Here is a 21,833-nt window from a genome sequence, read left to right as displayed (position 1 = left end):
AATATGATATAATACGTATATATACAAATGTGAGAAAAAGAAAACCAGACTAACAACAATAACTACTGAGTCACCCAACTAAATAATGCAGATTCTAACTACTCAATTCCCACAAAACTTCTCAAAAACTATTCCAGAGAAACCTCCTAGTAAGAGAGGAGAAAATTAACAGGAAAATGTTCACCTCTCTAGAGAACACAAGTGTGGAGGGCAGCAAGGCCTAATCTCGGCAAGGCAGGGCAGTGCGTCTTTACAGGTCTGAGGCCAAACCCAAAAGAGACAGAAGCTCCTCCTCTCTCTCTCTTTATACCTCTTGAAACTTCTTCATGATGTCAGATGATATGAAATACCTCTTTAGTTGCTTAAGTCAGGTGATGCTTGTCCCTTCTGATCTATGTCACATCCTTTGGGCCTGCTATATTTAGGCCTAACTGAGGCCTAAAACTAAAACTACCACATGATGTTACAATGCATTTTAAAATCATAGTTTCATTCAGGCTGGGAAAGACTTCCAATATTATCAAGTCCAACCTTTAGCCAAACACAACAATGTCTACTAAACCAGGCACTAAGTGCCATGTTCAGTCATTTCTTGAACACTTCTAGGGATGATGACCCCACCACTTTCCTGGGCAGTCCATTCCAATCCCTGACAACCCTTTTAGTGAAGAAATTCTTTCTAATGTCTAGCCTAAACCTCCCTGATGTAGATTGAGGCTGTGTCCACTTGCCCTGTAGCTGGTTATCTGGGAGAAAAAACTGACCCCCACCTGGCTACAACCAGTAAGTTGTAGAGGGAACGGATCCTCCCTGAGCCTCCTTTTCTCAAGGCTAAACACTTCCAGCTCCCTCAGCCACTCCTCACAGGACTTGTGCGCCAGGCTCTTCACAGCTCCATTGCTCTTCTCTAGACATGCTCCAGCAGCTCAATGTCCTTACAGTGAGGGATCTAGAACTGGACACAGATTTTGAGGTGCTGTCTCACCAGTGCCGGGTACAGGGGGACGATCACCTCCCTCGTCCTACTGGCCCCACTATTATTGTCACATGCCAGAATACCATTGACCTTCTTATCCACCTGAACACACTGCTGGCTCATGTTCAGCCACTGTCACCAACACTCCCAGTTCCTTTTCTGCTAAGCAGCTTTCCAGCCACTCTGCCCCCAACCTGTAGTACTTCTTGGGGTTGGTGTGACCCAAGTGTAGAACCCAACACTTCACCTCATTGAATCTCACACAACTGGCCTTGGCCCATCAATCCAACCTGTTCAGATCCCTCTGCAGAGCCTTCCTACCTTCTAGCAGATCAGCACTCTTGCCAAATTTTCATCTGTGATCTTACTGATGCTGCATCAAACCCCATGTCCAGATCATCAATAAAGATGTTAAACAGAACTGGGCCCAATACTGAGCACTGGGGAACCGCACTGGTGACTGACCACCAGTTAGATTTAATTCCATTGACCACCCCTCTCTGGGTCAACTCTTAACCCAGTGAACAGTGTGTCTGTCCAAGCCGTGGGCTGCCAGCTTCTCATATGAAGGAACTCTTATTTGAAAAGAAAGGGATTTCAGGCACCACTGAATAAGGTGCCAACACAAAAATGTTCTATTGGAATACCTGTTGCCCAGACTAGCTAACCAGTTATGTCCCTGAACTGCATGTAGCTTATAGTGCTGCTGAAGAATCTCTTAAAGCTTACCTGGAGCAAGAATAAATTGTTGAGGAAGGAGATGTGGGAATGAGAATATTACAGAACTCACTGGTGGGGTAGAGGCTATAGGGACATAGGTTATAGCCTCAAGCTTTACAGGTTTAAATCTCCTGATTTGTTATTGGACTGTATCCATTTTATAATAACATGATGATTTTTCTTCACAGATTGGTGGCCTCAGACTCTTCTGAGCTAAAGTCTGACTCTATCTGTCTGAACTATGCAGGTTGATTCAAACCCAGGAATTCTCTGATCAGACAGACTGGGAAGCCCAAAACAGACAAACTAGAAGGCAGATGACTCAGAAGGCTTAGTCTTGGACCTGTAACACTCCCTTATCTCATATTCATTGAGAATTACAAGAACATATGCTCTACAAAGTTAAGCCAAATTAAAATGGTTTTATTATTGATTTAAAAAACTCTAAAACCTCAGAATCACATGCAGAATTCTCACAGTGTGTGTCACAAATTGAATTCCTTCTTTTCAAAGAAAAGCCTCCATTCAAGAAAAGGAAATCAATCTTTTGTGAATGTGGTAGATAGACAGGTCAATTTGTAGCAGAGCTGTTGTCCAGTGAATCCTCAGAGCCTCATATTATCCAAGTTTAAAAAATAAATTGATCTAATTTAATTTTTTAAAATATATATATATTATGCTCTCATCTGATTTCTGATGTGAGTGGTCAAAAACCTGGACTGCACCTAAGGAATCCGCACACAGTTGTTTTGTGGGAGTTTTATGTATCCCAGTGTCTTGAGTTGAGCTGGCAAAATGCCAACTGCCCAGTACAGAGTCAGCTCCCCTCCCCTGCTGAGGAAAGGGAGGAAAGGAAAAAACAAACTTCAGACTACGCTTATGCTTAAACTAACTACATATATTTATACCAAAAAGAGAAAATTAAGAGAAACTACAATGTAACACACACTCACACAAGTTAGAAATAACAAGAAATAACTCCCCACTCCCCATCAAAAACAGATTTTATCATTCTAGATCCATAAGCACCCTAAAAGACACCCAGCAAGAAACAGAAATAGTAACAACAAAATGTTTTTACTACCCTCAATTCAAATAAAATGCAAAGTAGCAGCAGCCACAGCAAGGCCCACTTCAGTAGGACAGCTGCACCATGTCCTGCCTCTACTGCAGACATGATGGAACTGAGAGAACACCTCCTACTTCTGTATTCATATCTCCGGTTTGCGTCATCTGGTATGAAATATTCTTTGGTTACTTAAGTCCGGTGATACCTGTCTCTCTTAATCTACGTAGATTCTCTGAGCCTGCTAATTTGAGGCCTAGCTAAAACTACCAAACCCAGTTTAACCTTCATTATGTTGGTTTTGAAGAGCCCATTTGAGAGCCTGGTTCTGTGTGGGCAGGCAATGCAGGAGATGGACCTTACATTAAGTGATAGGACACATCAGACAGGAGGCAAATGGGAAAGATCAGAAATGGATACACATGAAGTGAGCAGCCACTGGGGCAGGAAAAAGGACTTAATTAATAAAGGAGGAAAAAACTCAGAGGCACCACACCAGAAGTAGCTTATCATTTCACTTGTGACTTCCTTATATGGAATGAGTAGGAATTGCCTTCATTCCTAACATATATTTTGCCTAAACAAAATATGATGGGCAGATGGTTGTGCATAAACTTATGACTGGGGCAGCTTGAGAGACTCTATAACAATGTCAAAATTCTTTCTCACGTGATCTGATGCTGGAGAGCAGGTGTAACACTACTTTGGATTTAGATTAACAAAAGGAAATACTCTGCTTTTAATATTTTTTGTTGACTGGACAAAGGGATTTTCTGTGTCGCTCCTATCCAAATGCTACTCATTCCCTAAATGAACAATCCTTCTAAGTAGCCATTGGCTCAGGCTTAATCTAAACTTCTTGAGTGGGATAATGTCCAACCTTGGAAATATCCAAGGCCAGGTTGGATGGGGCTCTGAGCAACCTGATCTAGCTGAAGATGTCCCTGCTCATTCCAGAGGAGTTGGAAAAGAGGAACCCTAATGATCTCTTCCAACCCAAACCAATCTATGCCTCTATGGTTCTATAATACTTTCTGCAATGAAACACCAGCTCGGTCACCATAAGGATAGTAACTCTACCTACCTTTCAGTACATCCACAGTTTTCTTTCCATACAGCTTGGATGGGCCAGGCCTAGAATGGTTATAGCAATCATTCTCCACAGCTCCATACACACCGGTGACCAAAAATTCAGTCTGGTCTTTTTGTGACATCTTTGACTATCATGGTCTTGGTAGCGTGAAAAGCTTTCTAAAGCTTTCTAAATGTAGAGCAGACACCTTTAGTGAGTATTAAGAAAATGCCTAATGTTTTATCTTTCTCAGGTGTAAGTCTGAGCATGTAAATAGACCTTTTTAAATTGGAGAGAATTTAATGTGACACTTTACACATGCTTTAGGAATATGCTTTATGGAACTCCTAATAATTTTTGTCCTGTCCATTTTAATGCCCATTCTAGTATCTGTCATGCATGAAATTCCTCTTTCTGACACACTTATGTGGATAATCTGGCATTTAACTCCTATCTTTACTCAGTCAGGTGCATTTTGCTTTCATCTTTATTCTAAGCCAATACAGTGTTCAGTGCTTACCTTTATCAATCTTCCTGCACTAAGTTTGAGTATCCTCACTGAACAGACTGCACTATAATCAATCTATTTGGTATGTAGATAAGAAGTGGATCCTTTTAATCCCAAATTGTTTTTTACTTCAGGCCCCGAATGTGTAATTTAAGATCAAAGCCTGAGTTGATATCATAAATGCAATTCAACTACAAGGAAAACCTGAATGATTTTCAGATAAATGAGATCAGGCTAAATCAATGTAATCAATGTATAACAATTTCACTCACATAATTTAGCGCATTTAATTTAATTTTGTATTTTTCTTTGTTAGGTCTACAAATAGAAAAATTCAAGGTGTTAATCATCTGAACAGGTAAGTGTCAAGTTTTCCCTAGTACTTCAGAGTTTCATAACAATTACTCTGCCTAGACACAGATGTATGCAACTTTAGTATAGTCTGCATGTGATCATGCAAACTTTATCAACAGAATTTAATCAATAACTGAAATGGAATTGTGGCCTCACAACTGTGGTTAAACTATACTTTGGTTTTGCGAGTTTTTTTCCTATCAGAAATGTTTAATTACCTTTATAAGGGCTGAAAAGCTAGAAGAAAAGTGACAGCTAATATAAATATTTATGTGGCCATCATTTGGTAAATACATAAATCTTTTCCTCTTTCCTTAGATATTCAGCTCTTTTCAACAGAATAACAAGGAGTAGGTGAGTTACAATGATTAATTATTCTTTCCAGTTTCATATTCTATTTATAGCCTTTTCATTCATTAGAGCTTTTAATTTGTCTTGGGTTTGCTAGTTTTCATGCTGCCATGTATTTTTTTAAGAAATAATTTATTGCAATTCATATTTCTTTTCAAAATTATAATCCAATTACTTTCTCAGTAAACAAGAATTCCTCTTTTTATATGAAATAAACTACCAGCCAAAATGTTTCCTGATTAGACAAGCTAATTTTGAAAGGACAGATAGAATCAAGCAATGAACTGCATCAAAATAATAATGGAGCATACCTTGTTAGATAACAAATGGGACAGACTTTGGAGACAATTAATACAGCAGATACTTAATGCTGAGGTATGTTAAACAAGCTTTGTCTTATTTATTTGCTGCTATAAATCATAGGTAAATTCCTTAAATAATGTGCTCTAGCCACCTAGCAGCACATTTCTGTAAACACAGGCTGCTGTACTTGACATGGAAACCCCAACACCCTTTGTAGGAGGGTGTGTGTATATACCTATACCTACACCTATACCTATACCTTATACCTGTGTGTGTACACAGACAGATTAATCAATCAATCAATTGATTGATCCAATAAGTGGTCTAAAAACATTCCGGATTCATTTTGCTGGAAAATGTTTGGTGACTTCATCCAGTGGGTAAAGATGATTTCTTATACTTTGAGTTTCCAAATGACTGAAGTACAGTCTGAGGGGTCATTACTTCCTGGGCTTGGTTCTGTTTCAAGTCTTACACTAAAGTAGCACTTTTTATTGGGCTGTTGGAAAAATGGTATCAGAGTCAAGCGGTCTGAGGGATATTTTTTCCTATATAACCTGTTTGCTGTAAATAGAGAAGTTCTGTTTCTTTTTTAAAAGCACAAACAAGGAAGACTTTTTGGGCTAAAAATCTGGAGTAGTAGACTTCCAAGGAAAAAAATATGCTTATTAGTCTTACCCTTTGACATCCTGGAAATAAGCATGAGTCCATAGTTCTAAAGAAAAAATCGAGTTAATATTAAAAATATCCCTGACCCATATTATGACTTGCCCCCTCCAATGGAAACAATCTTTCAAGGCCAAACTTTGCCAGACTCCAGAGGTCAAGGGTAAGCAATATCAGTTTTAGGACTTTAAAAAGTGTATAATATATAAGCAGAATTAAATTCTGAGTTATTTAGTATGGATATATGAACCTGATTGTGTCTGTTCAGCTTTTTAATCAGCAGTTTAGAAATTGGCCATTTATTTAGGAAAGATGACATGTAGTTGTGTTTTCCTGTTTTGTGTTTCTGATGGATTTCATCTCATCTGAAGGTAGAGAAATTTGACATAACACCTGTTGCCTCACCTTTAGGAACTAGAAATGCATTTTCTTTATCTTTCCTTAGCTATAATACTTCCTGGGCAATTTTCAAGACTGCTGTCAAACAGTAGAAAAACACTATGTGTAACTAGTAAGAAATCAGAGTTTGACAAAATTTTCTAACTGTATAATATAAGATTGCCTTTTGTATCAAACAGTGAAATTTACTGCTGTGAAAGATTCAGTTACAATACTATTTCTTCATCAACTACCTTCAACTAGGAGGTTGCTGAAGCAAGAGTATGATACACAGTAGTTTAAAAAGGAACTGAACAAGATTATAAGGATTTCTGCAGCAAGCTACAGCTATGAAGTCTGTAGGAAATGCTTAATTTTCTCTGGGACCATGAAGACCCAAGTGGTGAACTTTCCCATATTATTCTGGGAACAAATGACACCAAGGGGTCAGTGCAGGACTTAAGAAGCAGACCTAGGCATCATGAAAGGTTGACAATACTGTGGTCCAGAATACCTATGGACCCAAGCAAATGTTTACTGACAAATTGCTCCATGTTGTTTTCTGTGGCTCTATTTCATTAGCAGGACTTGTGCTTCTTCTTCTTCTTTGTCTTATGATCAGTGAATGTTTTGGTGTCATATGCAACAACAACACAATAAAACACTTTCAGCAGTTTCACAGGAGGGTTCAGTCCTCTCAGCACCTGCTTCACCCTCACAGTGAGGGACCTTTGTAGAGTTGTTGTGGACAGTGATGTGTCAGGCATTGTACCTCAATGTCCTCCACTTAAATCAATCCTACCACCTGAGGAGCAGCTCTTTACAGTCCAGTTGGAATAGCATAAGGATGGGATTGTATATAAATATGAGGAAGCATCTTCCCCCACTAGTATAGTATCTAACTGAAATTTAAGACAGAACCATAAAAAAGACTCAATTTTAAATGTGTACTGACTCTCAAAGACATCCCAGCAGTACCATAGTCAACCTCTAGTCTTGAAAGAAGAAAAGGAATAAGGAGATTTGACCTCTTTTTGCAACTCCTGTAGGTACCCATGTGCTGTGACATTATAGAGAATAAATTGTCCTCCTGTGCTCTTATAATGTGTATGACACCAGTCCTTCTACTTCTGTTTGTGCTGCAAACTTCAGTTTTACCTGATGCTTTAATAATAAACACTTCAATTGTTTCTGGAGAAATAAAAACAACCCCTCTAAATGTGTGAATGGCTCTTATAACAAAAAGTATTAACCCATTCTATCTGTTTCCTGCTTTCTGCTTTTATTTTTCCGTGTTAATGGCATGGACTGTAATTTTTCTTGGTGAATGGTAACTTATTTCTAAGCACTACATATAGTACTTGTTTTTTTATGTACTTCCAGACACTTTCCCTTATTCTTTTTCTTTCCAAGATTATGCTACCAAATCCCTCCTTGTGTCTCATGTCTGTATCTGGATATCATCCATAGCTGCCTTCTCTCCCTTAGTCAGACAAATTGCACCTTAAGGCTGATCCAGTAAAATAACTTCATAGTTTCAACATCTTACTTTAATTATGAATCCTTGCCTAATTTTGTGTCATTTCTCATCTCTATTCTCAGGTTCCCAATAAGGACTTTAATTTCCTCTTGAAAGCTCCCACCTTGCAAGAAAGTCCTTTCCAATATCATTACCTTGGAGGCCTTGTGATTTCTCTTACAGTTCCCACTCCTATCCTGTGACTATCTTACTTACTAATGGAGCTTATTTGTATATAGATTAGAGTCCTTCTGCATTTCAGAAGTCCTTAAGACATCAGAGAACCACTCTGCCAGAGAACACACAAATGCAATTACATCTAAGTGACGTGTGTTAGTGAATATGACCATATCTCACCTTGCCTTCCCATTCCGGTTCACTCCCATTGTATATGTATTCAGTAAAAATCAGAAGTTAAAGATTAAACAGTCGTCTAAGTTGGTGGGAAAATAGGTTATGATCAAGATACTCGTTGCATAATTCTGCATGTTTTATTTGTAAGTTGTATTTTCATTTCTCATGGGAGATGTTGCCAGGAAAAACACTTTTGCCTTCTCGTCTGAATCTGACCCTCCAGGCAGCTCATACTTGAGTCAAATGTGTTTAGTAATTGCTGTAATATGGGCTTTTATTTGAATATTGTTTTCTTTTTGGCCTAAGGTTAGGTGTAGGCCAGGGCTTCCTGCAGCTGCAGAGTGAAACATTTAACACAAAGATAGGTTGTTCTTTTAAATTCAGCCATCTTAGGACATGTGAAATGAAGTGTATTGGAAGAGATAGAGACAAGCCTTGGAGCACAGATTGGATCTCTCCCATGGAAGCACAAAGGCTGATGTGTTGCTGTTTTAGGCTGAATGAGTAGGAGAAACAAGGGTGGAAAGATTCCTGAATGCAGGAACCATGGTGATGAGAGAGCAAGAATCACCCTGAGGAGGACAAAAAGTGCTGGGAGCAGGTTGTAACAGCAACCAGCTGTTATTTCAAACACTAATTGAAGCAAGACTTTTCCAGGATAGTCCTGTGATGGAGTTAGGTATCAGGGAGGTTTCTCAGGAATGATGGTCAATGATCTAGCCAGGAGACAATGAAGATTTCAAGGCTTGCCTGTATTTCAATAGAAAGTTGAGTAAAATTAGCTCATTACCTGGGAAAGAGTTCTGTATTGGTGAATCAGTATTTTCTGTAAGAAGACAGATATTCTGTTGACAGTTTTGACCATCCCTATTTTCAGATCTTTGGCTACTTCTCTCCCTCATATCCTCTCTGGTCCTTGAGGCAGGAATTGTGTCATTTTTAGTCATTTTTACACATTGCCTGAAACAGGGGTTGGAGGCCATAGATTACAGCATGAATAGGCATAGAAATCAGGAGATTTAGGATGGGTTTGTTTCCTATCTAATTGATGAACCCCTTAACTATGGCTGCCAGAAATTGATACTGTCACATGACAGATCAGTCATGAACAAATGAACCATATGCAACATTCCAGATGTTTTGATACATTTTTTGGTGCTGCTAGCATAGAAACACACTACAGCAGAGCCTTAAGTTGCGTAATGTGGATAGTTTATTCCCAAGCAAAGTATAATCACAAGTGCTAACACTGCTCTCCTCTTTTTGAGACAAAGCTGATTTAAATTTAAGTTTAGTTTGCTCTTTTTAATTTATTTCTCCTTTTAATTTCCTCTTTTCATATAGGGGAAATTATGATCTTATGAAGCTGACATTAAACGATCAAACAATATTGAACAACCTAATGAAAATCTTAAGCAAAAGTCATTGTGAATTAGGTATTTGCTAAACTGACAACACAAGCCTTTGTAAACCTGATATTGTTCTTATGTAAACTCATGAATGGAGACTTTCTCAAATAAATTACTTAATAACATCAGAGTCATTGGCTGTGTAAATATATCCCAGGGGCGCATACTAAGATTCCTGAATTTAAATGTTCAATAGAACTTCATATTTGTCACCTTTACTAACGAGTTTTTCCTTATGAAATCATTATTAGCATGAAAAAGTTAAATTTTGTATCTAATTTCTTGAATTAATGCTGTTTGAAGACCCTAAGGGTTTGAAAGTTCTTTCACTGGAATTCATCATTTACATAATTTTCATAGCCCCAGCACTTTGCTCTCCACTATGAATGCACATTGTGATTTTTTTATGCATTAAGGCAGCAACTTCTATTTTTCTCTACACAAAACAATTAAGAGAAGAATAACAGGTAATAAACATTTTTAATCTTTAATATTGCATTAACAGTGAAGTGTCATATTTCATGCTTTCACAACTACATTGCATGCTGAATGATGCATTTCTGGTCCCTTGCTATGAAGATATTTGATTAGAAAAGGAAAAACAATTGAGTTATTTGAGATCAGTGGAGCTTTCCATCATTTCCTGCTTGAGATACTTGCAAGTGCACAGCAGCATGGCCAGATTTTTAAGCAGACTAGACCATATTTCCTAAACTCTACATTATCACAGTTCAGCCATGATCTATGAAGGAGATGTTTACTTGATGTATTTGTTTTTGTTGCTAATATAGCTTATTATATAGGAAATTTATTCTCTTTTAAGCTGAAACTTTGGTCATCAGTGCTACACAGCTTCTGTTGAAAATATCCCTTGATACTAACCTCTTCTCTGCTTACTGTTATTAATAATAATTTTTATTACTGAAGGTCTTCGTGCACTCAGGGTCATGGATTCATAGTAGGCATAAGATACATGTGTAGGATGGACCCAAACCTGGAAATCAAATTAGAGGCAAGAATAGATTTAATATCTGTATTCTTTAAGCTTAGCATAATAACTGCAATGGAAAAACAACAGAAAAACTGAATTTAGCTCTGTGTCAAGGCTAAACTTGTTTGACAACAGCCTACAAATAATTTTTACATGGTAGACACATCTCCTGTTACCCAATTTAACAATGCGCATGAGAATTATTATTATTATTATTGTTATCATCATCATCATCATCATCATCATCATCATCATCGTCATCATCATCAGTAATAATAAAAATCATAATGTCTTGTGTACATGGAGACAAGTGATGCAACTGATTTGGGCCAAGTTTTGATGAGGATTCAATGTGAGATGAAGATTCTGCATTTAGGTATATATTTCTCATCCCACTATGGATATCTAAAAAGTATTGCACACACGTAAGATGAGCTGTCTCTACTGACTATTTCTCCCCTGGATGGGAGTGGCACATACCTAATGGAATTACTTCTATATTTTCAACATTTAAAGTCTAAATCTGAAGCCAAATGTGATCTTTTGAGTTTGGTTCATTTGCCCATACATTAACATCTATTTGAGAAGTCTAGTGTTATGTATTCATATAATAAAAGAATTAACTCCATCTTCTTCTTTATACCAGCCCCTGGAATCAGTCTATTCTATTCCAATTCAAATTGAAGAAGCAGCTTCATGAAGTTTGAACTGAACACAATTTATCTTGCATTGCTAAATAAAATGCAATTAGGTGAATACTGACCCTTTTTTTTTAGATAGTCTACTCTGTCTCATACTGTGCCTAATTTCTCCAATCTTTTTGAAAGTTTTTGTAAAAACACACTCTTGTTTTTCTATAAAGGTTAATCACACATCTCTGTGTTTTCTCCAGTTGCAAAGCATCTAGAAAGATGAACAGTCTTGAAAATATTGCTAACGATTAAATGCAGATGTTAAAATTTTTGCTGATCAGTGCTTGATGTAGAAAAACCTAAACTCAAATACTGACACAGAATGAACCCATGAAACCCTGTAAGTGTGTCTTCTGACCACCAGCAACTTCCTTTCAAATCTTGCCCAACATCTTCTCTCTTGACAAATCACTCTGCTTTATGTAGTGGAGGAAGTCCAGTGTGTCTGATCAACTGTGTACAGTTTTAAATTTCCTACAAATCATGTTAGTGGCTTGGGAATATGTGATACTGTAGGAATGAGCCATATTAAAATTATTCATTTTGGACTCAAAATGAACAACCTCAGAACAGCTTGTTGGGAGCCCTGGCATGTAGTTACAGTCGAATTTGATGGTGGTTTGTAATGTGCACGTCAAAACGAGGTCAGCCATGTGAGGCTGCTCACGACCAACCTCCCCTTCCCATGAGCCAAATCACTGCCCAGATGCTCATAGAGGCTCATTACCATAATGCCAACATGTTATCCAGGTTAAAATGTGGGTTTTGCTATTGATCCAGACATACACTAAGCCACTGAAAAACTCTGTCAAGAAGTGCTTTGCTGCTGGTGAATGCCAAAATTCAGCTGGCTCAGAATGTTGAGGGATTTTAAGTGATTTGCTATGTCCTAACTCACTGCATTGTAAATTCTGGTTTGTAAGATATAAGACATTAAATGAATGTAGATGTTTGGGCTTGTTTGGTCATTTCCAATAGCCAAACCCTCAAACCAGCGCTTCACAAAGATTCCCACTAATTTCTGTGGACTCTGGATGCAGCCATTGGAAAATCTGCACTTGACATCCATCATTCTGCTGAGATTCCAGCCTGTGTTCCTACCCTGTGCTGATGTGCTCTCCAGATATAATGGTTTATCTCTGATTTGCAGTATCTCCTAGTAACCCAGGCACTGTCATTCTTGATTCATTCCAACAACAATTGGCATAAATTGAAATAAAAAACCACTTGTGAAACTCAATTTAAAACATGTAATTCAAATATTCATTCCATAGCAAGGTTTAACTGATGATAAATAAAAACTATTTGGACTGATTTTAGGGTTTTTGCTCTGTAAATCAAGGCTATGAAAAACATGACTAATGGTACCAAGACAACAGTAGCTACATATTCCCATCTGTTTATCTGTTCTACCTTGAATAACTCAGGGACATGTTCCATTTCACTAGAGCTGGGACAGTAGTTTTAGGATTGTTGAGCTAAGCTTCATCTATCTATCCGTGAGAAGATCTTCAGGGCATAACAAACTTGGGGTCCATTGAATCATCCCAGTATTTTCATTTTTTTTTTTTCAGTGTGTTTATTAAAGAACAAACTGAAAAAAAATCTCGCTTATTAAAATTTTCCTCAATGTTGTATTTTTCCTTTTTGCCTCCCAGTATCTTGTAATTTTACTTCGAATAAACACACAATTCTAAGGAATTTGCTCATTGATGTAGAATTGTGTCTCAAGTAGGAAGAAAATATTCATGAATAGAAAACAGTATTGTTTTTTCTGGGTTGTCTGCCCGTGGTTTTGACTTGCCTTTTCTTATTTTGTGTGTACTGTAAACTTCCCCATGTCATTTATTGTCACCGTTGTGGTTTCTTTTCTGTGATATACATTTTCTCTTTCATCTCTTCAGACAAGAGAAGATGGACTGTCAGGAAAGATTTCTTTTATTCTTATTCTGCTTTATATTTGCAGAATGCAGGTTCATATTTTTGCAGGGTTTTTCATTGATTTGAATTGCTGTAACAGGTGCTTACTGCAAACTCTGAGCTTGTACAGTAATTAAAGAGAGAGAATCTCAAGCTATTTAACTTAATAAGGGGAAGTTAACTGACTTGATCAGAGTCTAATACTTGCAGAGGGAAGAATTTCTGATATTCATTGACTCTTTAATTTAGCAGAAAAATATATAACAAGATCCAGGCAATGGAAGATGAAGCTTGACAAATTCAGAGGTAGAAATAAGATACTCAGAGTGTAATTAACCGGCACATCTTCCCTACAGATGTGTTAGATTCTTTGCTGCTTGCAGTTCTGAAGCCTTAAAAATACTCTGACAAAATCTCAATATTCAAACAGTATTTACGGCCTGGTTGTGATGATAGGCTGAAATTCCTGATGTATATTGTGTAGAAGAGCAGCAAGCAGCTTTACAACAAACCTCATTGGGTTTCACCTACATTTATAGCAGAATGCTGTCAATTCTCTCCATTGTCTCCATCACATCTACCATACGGCAGGGCTGAGCTATTCTGCTTTGTGTGCAAGGCCTCCATAGAAGCTCCTTTCAGGATAAAAATTACACAGGAACAATACTACTACTAATAATAATAGCTGAGAATGTGCAGGCAACTGTAGTATTGGGAGTACGTAGAGACACAGGTGCCTTCTCCTAGACAGCCTGACTTTGAAAAAGCATGGTCCATAATCCAGGAGATTAAAATAAGACTGAATTTGTAAATGATACCTGGATGGAAAAGCCCTGAAAATAACAGCATCTACTCATGGCAAAACAGGTGGGGTGTTTGCACCACACACTAGGACTGGGATTCATGTCTGCAGATATCTAAGTTTAACCAATTGTCACGTTATGCCAAAATATCCTTCATATAGTCAAAAGACAAGGGCTTGCAGAGAGAGCTCCTGCCTATCCATGACCAAAGTCCTGGGCCAAAATCCCTTTCTGAAACAGCCAGTTTATCTTCTTTATCTGTGTAATGATTCTCAGAGATTAAACCCCTAACTTCAGTAACTTCTTAGAATTTCAGGAAAACACATAAAGTGACCTTCAAAAATTGCAACTTCCCATTGGCATTTTAGTCTCTAAATAACAGTGAGCACTGTCTAGATGCAAGACCTGACAGGTCTTCTCTTTTCCTCTTTGAAACCACACTCCTCTTAGGTAAGATCATTTTTTAAACATTTTTGGAGGGATTTGTCAGACTAATTGTAGACTTCTTGGGACAATTATTCTCAATTCACTTCACATCAAAAAAAAAAAAAGAAAATAAGCAAAAAACCCCCAAACAAACAAACAAATAAATAAATACACACATATAGTTGTTTGCAGGGCATGATTCATATTCTATAATGTACTGCTGCAGATGAACTGCATTGTAATGATGTCTATTTTTCCCTATAACCACAAAGTCAGGCTAAGGAAATCAGCTGACACTGTGGACACCTGAAGTTAGATCATATAACCTTCCGAAGGTCGTCATGCCAAGTTTCTTCATCTGGTCAAGTTAAAAAATGTTGAACAGAACCAGATGTAACTCAACAGTGCTTCAGAAGACATTTCAGTATAACAGTAAATGAGTTTTTTATTGTATTGCATGCATCATTCATTTGCTGTTTTAATACAGGAGAGAAAGCTTGGAAAGGGAAAAAATGGAAAAACAAAATTTGAACACACTGTAGATAACATTTCTCCTGAATAAACCTTTAATATGAGAGTAGCACATCATATGTGAAGTGCCACCAGTAATTCTGGGATTCAGAACCAGAATAGTTGGATTATGCTTTGGAGTGCACACATGACATTTGGGTACTTTTAAGTGATTGAAAGTTAGGAAAGTACATCCCATCCCTCTCTCTGAAAATGTGCTGCAAAAGTTCATATCCTGGCAAAGTCCTGGGTCATAGGTGTAAGAACAAATAGATGAGGAGAAAGGGAAAAGATGTTATCCATAAGGTCATACAGCTTCTTTTCATTTTGAGAGAATAGGTTTCTAAAGTCAGCAAAGGATTTAGAGGAGAATATCAAAACTTTGAAGGCAGAGATTCCTTTTTCAATAGGGATCTGGAGTTGAGGAAAACAGAGGTATTGAAGAGTGTCAGGTTTAGAGGCACAGGCATTGGGACTAGCTTGATACTACCAAGAGGAGGAGAAGGATGCTGGAGGATGAAAAAGAAACATAAGTCCTAACACAAGATTTGTCCTTTATCTTGAAAGAATTTAGAATGAAATTTATGTTGGACCTCAGCAAACTCAGATCTCAGAGGTAAGACAAGGAAGCTGGAGAAAGGAAGACTTCCCATTGCTCATAGAGGTTCAAGTTAGAGATCAGCTAGGACCACCTGACACCCAAAAATCCATGGGCCTTAATGAGATGCACCCATGGGTGCAGAGGGACCTGGCAGATGTTATTGCTATGCCACTCTCCACCATCCCTGAAAAATCATGGAGAACAGAAGAGGTGCCTAGTGACTGGAGGGAAGGCAAACGTTACTCTTATCTTCACGAAGGACAAGAAGGAAGACCTGGAAAACTCTCAGCCAGTCAGTTAGCCTCATCTCCACCCCTGGAAAGATGATGGAGCAGGTCATTCTGAAGATCATCATCAAGCATGCAAAAGGAAAGAATGCCATCAGGAGTAGTCAGCATGGATTCACCAAGGGAAAACCATGCTTGACCAATCTGATATGTTCTGTGATGGCATGGCAGATGGGAAGATGAGGGGAGAGTAGTGGACATTGTCCACCTCGACCTCAGGAAGGCTTTTGACACTGTCTCCCTCAACACCCTCATATGTGAGCTCAGGAAATGTGAGATAGATGAATGAACAGCGACGTGGATCAAGAACTTGCTGAACAGCTCTGAGGGTCGTGATCTGCAGAGTAGAATCCAGCTGGAGGTCCCTAATCAGTGGTGTTCCTCAGGGATAAATACTGGATGAAAGGACAGAATGTACCCTCAGCAAGTTTGCTGATGATGTAGAACTTGAGTAGCTGATACATCTGAAGGTTCTGCTGCCATTCATCATCCAGGACCTTGACAGGCTGGAGAATTGGACATAGAGAAACTTAATGAGGTTCAACGAGGCCAAGTGCGGTGTCCTGCACCTGGGGAGGAATAAAATAGTATAGGTGGAGGGCTGACCTACCTGGGAGCAGTTCTGCAGAGAAGACATGGAAGTCTTGATGGAATGACAAGTTGACTATGAGCCAGTAGTGTGGCTTTGCAGCCAAAAGGGTCAATGGTATCTTGGGATGCATCAGGAGGAGCGTGGCCAGCAGGTCAAGGGAGGTGATCTGTTCCTCTACTCAGCCCTCGTGTGGCCTCCTCTAGTGATCTGTGTTCAGTTTAGGGCTTCTCAATTTAAGAAAGACAAGGAGCTATTGGAGAAAGTTCAGTGGAGGCCACAATGATGATGAGAGGTCTGGAGCATCCCTCTTATGAGGAAAGTCTCAGGATGCTGGGTCTGGTTAGGCTGGAGAAGAGAAGACTGAGAAGGGATCTCATCAATGCACATAAATATCTCCAAGGCAGGTGCCAAGAAGATAGTGCCAGACTGTTCTCAGTGCTGCCTAGTGACAGGATGAGGAGCAGTGGCCGTAAACTAAAGCACAAGAAGTTCCACCTTAACATGAGGAAGAACTGCTTTCCATGGAGGATGGCAGAGCACTGGAACAGCTGCCCACAGAGAGCCTGGAGTCTCCCTCTCTGGAGACATTCCAAACCCACCTGCACACATTCCTGTGTCACCTGCTCCAGGTGACCCTGCCTTGGACTGGTTGATCTCCAGAGATCCCTTCTGTGATTCTGTGATAATCTCAAATGCCTCCAGCTTCTCATTCAGAGAAAAATGGAATTTTATACCCATTCTTTGTCTAAACTATAGTTCTACTCTTTTTCCAGACTGATATCAAATGCATCTCTCTATCTTCTATTTTGTCCCAATCACATTAAAGGGGTACAGGTGAGAGTGGTGTCACATCTATGATGACTATTGGGATCTATATCTCAACAGCAAGTGTAGACAGCTCTTTTCCACTGAGAGTCTATTGAGCAAGTATATATAATTGCATCAAAGTGTGACTGGCTCATCTTAATGCAACTTTAAGGGCTTTCATCCTTCTGCATTGAAAGCAAGTAAATTTAGTTCAACTCTATACTTCTGAATGGTTTATCAGGAGTAAGTGGCTTTGAATTTTACTCTTTATACAGTTTCAGAGGAAAAACTTCCTAAGGGTTGGCTCTATTAAGTAAACACAACATGAAATCCAGCTGTGAGTTTCTTTTTAGGTTTGGCTGTTTGTTGCGAATATCTTTTGAAGTTCTTAGATTCATACCCTATCACACTAAAAAGCAACATCAGGTAGCATCTCCTGGCAATGTTCATGTACTTGCTAATAAGGGATCCAATGTACTTGCTAATAAGGACTCTTGGAAACTCAAAACTTGCTACATGTAATTCTCAAATGTTGGAACTCATAAAGTAACTATTTGCATTTTATTTCCACCAACTTGTAATAAAATTTCACACTGCTCAGATAAGATTGCATTTTAACCAATAAGATTGCATTTTTTCCCAAAACATAAACAGAAAAGTTTATTTCCTATTGTGAATCTTGTCACCACAATTTGCCATTGTCCCATTTCTAGGTTTTATTTTCTTGGAATGCATCAGAGCTACCAGTCTGGGACATATGAAAATGTAATTGAGCTTGAAATGTCATCTTGATAGCAAGTGATACAGTTAATTCTGTTGGTAAATGTTGTGCAGTGCTAATTGCTAATTCTAAATTTAACAATTAGTTTAGAAAATCTGAAGTGCAATTTATAATGGGATATAAGCTGCAGGCTTCAGTTTGTACCAGCTTTTTTATTATTATTACTTATACCAGTTTAAGAGGATGCAACTGAAAAATTTTAACCAAGAATCAAGATGCATGGCTAATTTAACTTCAACCAAATTTACTCAATTTAGTAAATTTGCTATAGCTGTAAGACATCTAACAAATTAAACCTGTGTCAAATCTTCTTCTTCTACAGAATGTAATTATACATTAACTGGTATTGTCATCCTAAACTTCATTAACTTCTTTAAAATTTTCATTGATGTTGTCTATCAGAGAAGTTGTTTTGTACAGGTCTGTGTGTTCTCCATCCATTAAAAAGGAACGTTGCTATATTTCAGCATATGGGGTTTTGAAACTTGGAATGAGTGAGACAGATTTTACTTTGGACATTCTGCAATACAAATGTCTTGCAGATAATAAAGCATTAGCAGGAAGGAAGTAAACCTGATATGATAAAATCAGGTCCTCACACTAAAATGTTTTGTGTTGAAGAATCCTTGGATAATTGAAGTTGGAAGAGATCTTGAGACTATCTAGTTCAACTGAAAGTGTTCAAGGCCAGGCTGGATGAAGGTCTGAGCAACCTGGTCTAGTGGAAGTTGTCCTTGTCCATGGAAGAGGGGTTGGAACAAGATGATCTTCAACATCCTTCAAACCCAAACCGTTCTATGAATCTATTATTCTACGAAATCACCTGCTCAAAGCAGAGTCAATTATTGCAGGTTGCTCAAGATTATGCCCAAAAATGTTTTGACTTTCCCTGGAGACAGAGACTCCACAGTGTTCCTGGGCAACCTGTTTCAGTGTTTGATGAGACTCACGGTAAAAGAGTTTAAATAGAATTTCTTGTATTTCAGTGTGGGCTCATGGCTTCTTGTTCTGTCACCTGAGCCACCTTCTCTTCAGGCTGAACAACCTCACATGCCAGCCTGTCCCCCTTTAAGAGGTGCTCCAATCCCTTAAGCCTCTCAATGGCCCGTTGCTGGACTTGCTCCAGTATGTCAATGTCTGTCTTGTTGTTCTGGGTTCACCTAGGTGGGCCTAAATTTGGGTTCTGAAGTTTGGACTAGGCCGAAGCTGTCAGCTGACTTGAGCTGGGCTGAGCTCAGAGAAAGACAGGATGTGATCTATAAACTTATCAGGTGGGTAAACACCAGGGAGAAAAACTGCTTAAACTAAAGAACAATGTTGGTCCAAGAATAAATAGGTATAAATTGCCCATGAATAAATTTAGGCTGGAAATTAGAGAAAGTTTTCTAATCCTCTGGTGAGTAAGGTTCTGAAACAGTCTTCCAGAAAGAATAATAAAGGAAATGGGGAATCTAGTTGGTTTTAAGAAGAGGCATTTAATAGTTTTTGAAAGGGATTATATGGTGTGGATGCCTGTGATGAGCAGATTGGATTCAGTGGCCCAGTGGACTGTTTCCTATTTTACAAGTAGATATTCTGGTCAGACTGATTCCACTGCATTATATCTACCTCTTTACTCATGGGTGTCCTGATGGAGTGAACAGTGATACAAATGGAGGGGTCCTCCTGACAGCCCTTAACCAGAACTAATAATTTACTTTTCTAGTGTATTTTATATGAACTGGAAGGTAAAAGGCATCAGAAAGTGAAAACAAATAGAGTTTAAAGCAGGCTGCTTGCTGTACAAAGTAAACCACAAGGAGAACAAAAAGGCACTTGATGCCCCCAAGAAAATGTGCAGTTTAAAAATAAAAATAGTCAGCAGTTGAGGAAAAATAATGAGACTGCAGTGGTCATCATGCTGAATAGCTGTGTTAGCATGTGGCAAGCTTTTTGTGATTATGTTAGAGGTGAATTTTGAGGAGGAAAACTGGGGTAATTGTATTTATGTGAATTTGCTTTGAAGCTTGTATGGCAGTGAAAGTGGGAGGGCACAAGAGGGTGTATACATGTGAGCAGTGAAGATGAGGGTGTAATCATTGCTTAACCAGAAACAAGATTCCACCATATGAAAGAGAGAGATGACAAACAGTCAAGGCTGCAGGCGATGTAGAGCCATGAAAGTGAAGGGAATGGTTCCCATGTGATCCGTGGGAATTCAGCAAGCAAGAAAAACAAAGTAGTAACAAACTGACAAATCAGAAAGTGAAGCTTGTGGTGACATTCCAGGTGGACACAAGTAAGCTAAAGTTGCATATTTTAGGAAAAAAAAAAGTGGTATTACAAAAGCAGAGATGCAAATAAGAGATCCAGCTATATTGGTGGGAAATAAACCCTAGATGTTACAAGTGCTGTGCAAAAGCAACCTATAAAACCTAAGTAAAACTTGAGCCTGAAAAAGAGACTCTATTATGAAGATAATGCACACATGGGAAATTCAGTAATTCATATAGTACCCTTAAACTGTATAAAAATTGACATTCCAGATAATTACAGATGCTCGAATACCTTTGACTCACAGTGAGCCACCAGCTCTTCAAGGACTCATATTGGGGTTGTTAAAAATACTCTCCCACAAACCCAGATCTAAAAACTGTCTTTAGCAGAAGATAGGACATTTCATGGGTGTTTAGTTTCCTTCCTGTTGCACTTATGATGGAAACTGTCTCATGTCAGACCTAGCATTTAAGTTTTCATGGTAAGTTTTTATATACAGTTATAACTTCACAGAGCTATTTCCTTTAATAGATATACTCTGTTTCTTGAGTATGGGCTTTATGTACTCAATCTTTCCCTTTTTTATCCCAAGAGCTATTCAGCAATTATTGTTATTTAATTCCTGAATGAAAAATTACAGGGCTCTGCTCTGTAATTAACAATGACCTTTCAGTGTAGAGAAATGCAGCCGATCAGATGCAATGGGACTGCCACAGGCAGGCTGGGTATTAGACAGATATCTTAGCAAGAAGACTGTCCCTCCTCTTAAGTTGCCTTTTGCTGGAGCCCAGTGGAGATGTAGGCTAGAGCTTTGAACAAACTTTTCTGTTTGCTACTTGCCATGAGACACAATCAGGAGGTGACAAGCAGCAAGTCACACCTGTCTGTGAAAAAGCCTAGAAAAGAGCCTAGCAAAGCACAAAGCACTAATGACCCTGATGGAAGTTTCCCTCTCTGCTGTTTCTTAAGGTGACTCTACATGGACTCTGCTGATTTATGTTTAGTGGAATAAGTAGACACATGTATGATACTCTCTGAGTGCTGCTACACAGGAATCACTGTTCTGGGGGCAAGGCTTGCCCTCTGTGCATAGGCTGAGCAGCACAGCACAGCACAGCACAGCAGCACAGCACTCTTCTGAGCTTTGAAATAGGAACAAACTGAGTTGGCCCACGTGCTTTTATGAACATGAGTCCTCAACTTACTAAATCAAATCTCTAAATAGGGCACTTTCTACATATGTCCATTGCTGTTCCTGTATGCCTTTGCTAAGAAGGTCCTAAAACTCCAGATATTCTTTTTTTTTATTATTGCTTCTTTTTCTAATCTGATTGGAACCAAACTTAAAAAATAGTCCACTTGTCAAGTTTCAACAAGGTTTTGCTCAGGCCATGTTTATAGTAACACACATACATCTGGAAAAACCCATCACTGCTGTAGTGAAAGCCATTTCTTTGATGGTGTCAAATTGCCATGTTTTCATTGGTACCT

The 21,833-nt window shown here is 38.6% G+C and overlaps 1 protein-coding gene across 1 annotated transcript in view; it reads left to right on the top strand.

Annotated features, from left to right (window-relative positions):
* CELF2 (CUGBP Elav-like family member 2) overlaps positions 1–21,833 on the top strand; it is a 553,335-nt gene that overhangs the window by 97,038 nt on the left and 434,464 nt on the right. The window contains exons 2-3 of the mRNA XM_071552839.1: positions 4,659–4,700; positions 5,015–5,050. The gene's annotated coding sequence lies outside the window, so the exon portion shown is untranslated. The remainder of the gene's footprint in view (positions 1–4,658; positions 4,701–5,014; positions 5,051–21,833) is intronic.

The sequence above is a fragment of the Pithys albifrons genome, chromosome 3, assembly GCF_047495875.1.
Source record: "Pithys albifrons albifrons isolate INPA30051 chromosome 3, PitAlb_v1, whole genome shotgun sequence".
NCBI classification, from domain to species: Eukaryota; Metazoa; Chordata; class Aves; order Passeriformes; family Thamnophilidae; genus Pithys; species Pithys albifrons.
Note: the sequence above shows the minus strand (reverse complement) of the source record. Positions and strands in the feature narration are given on the sequence as shown.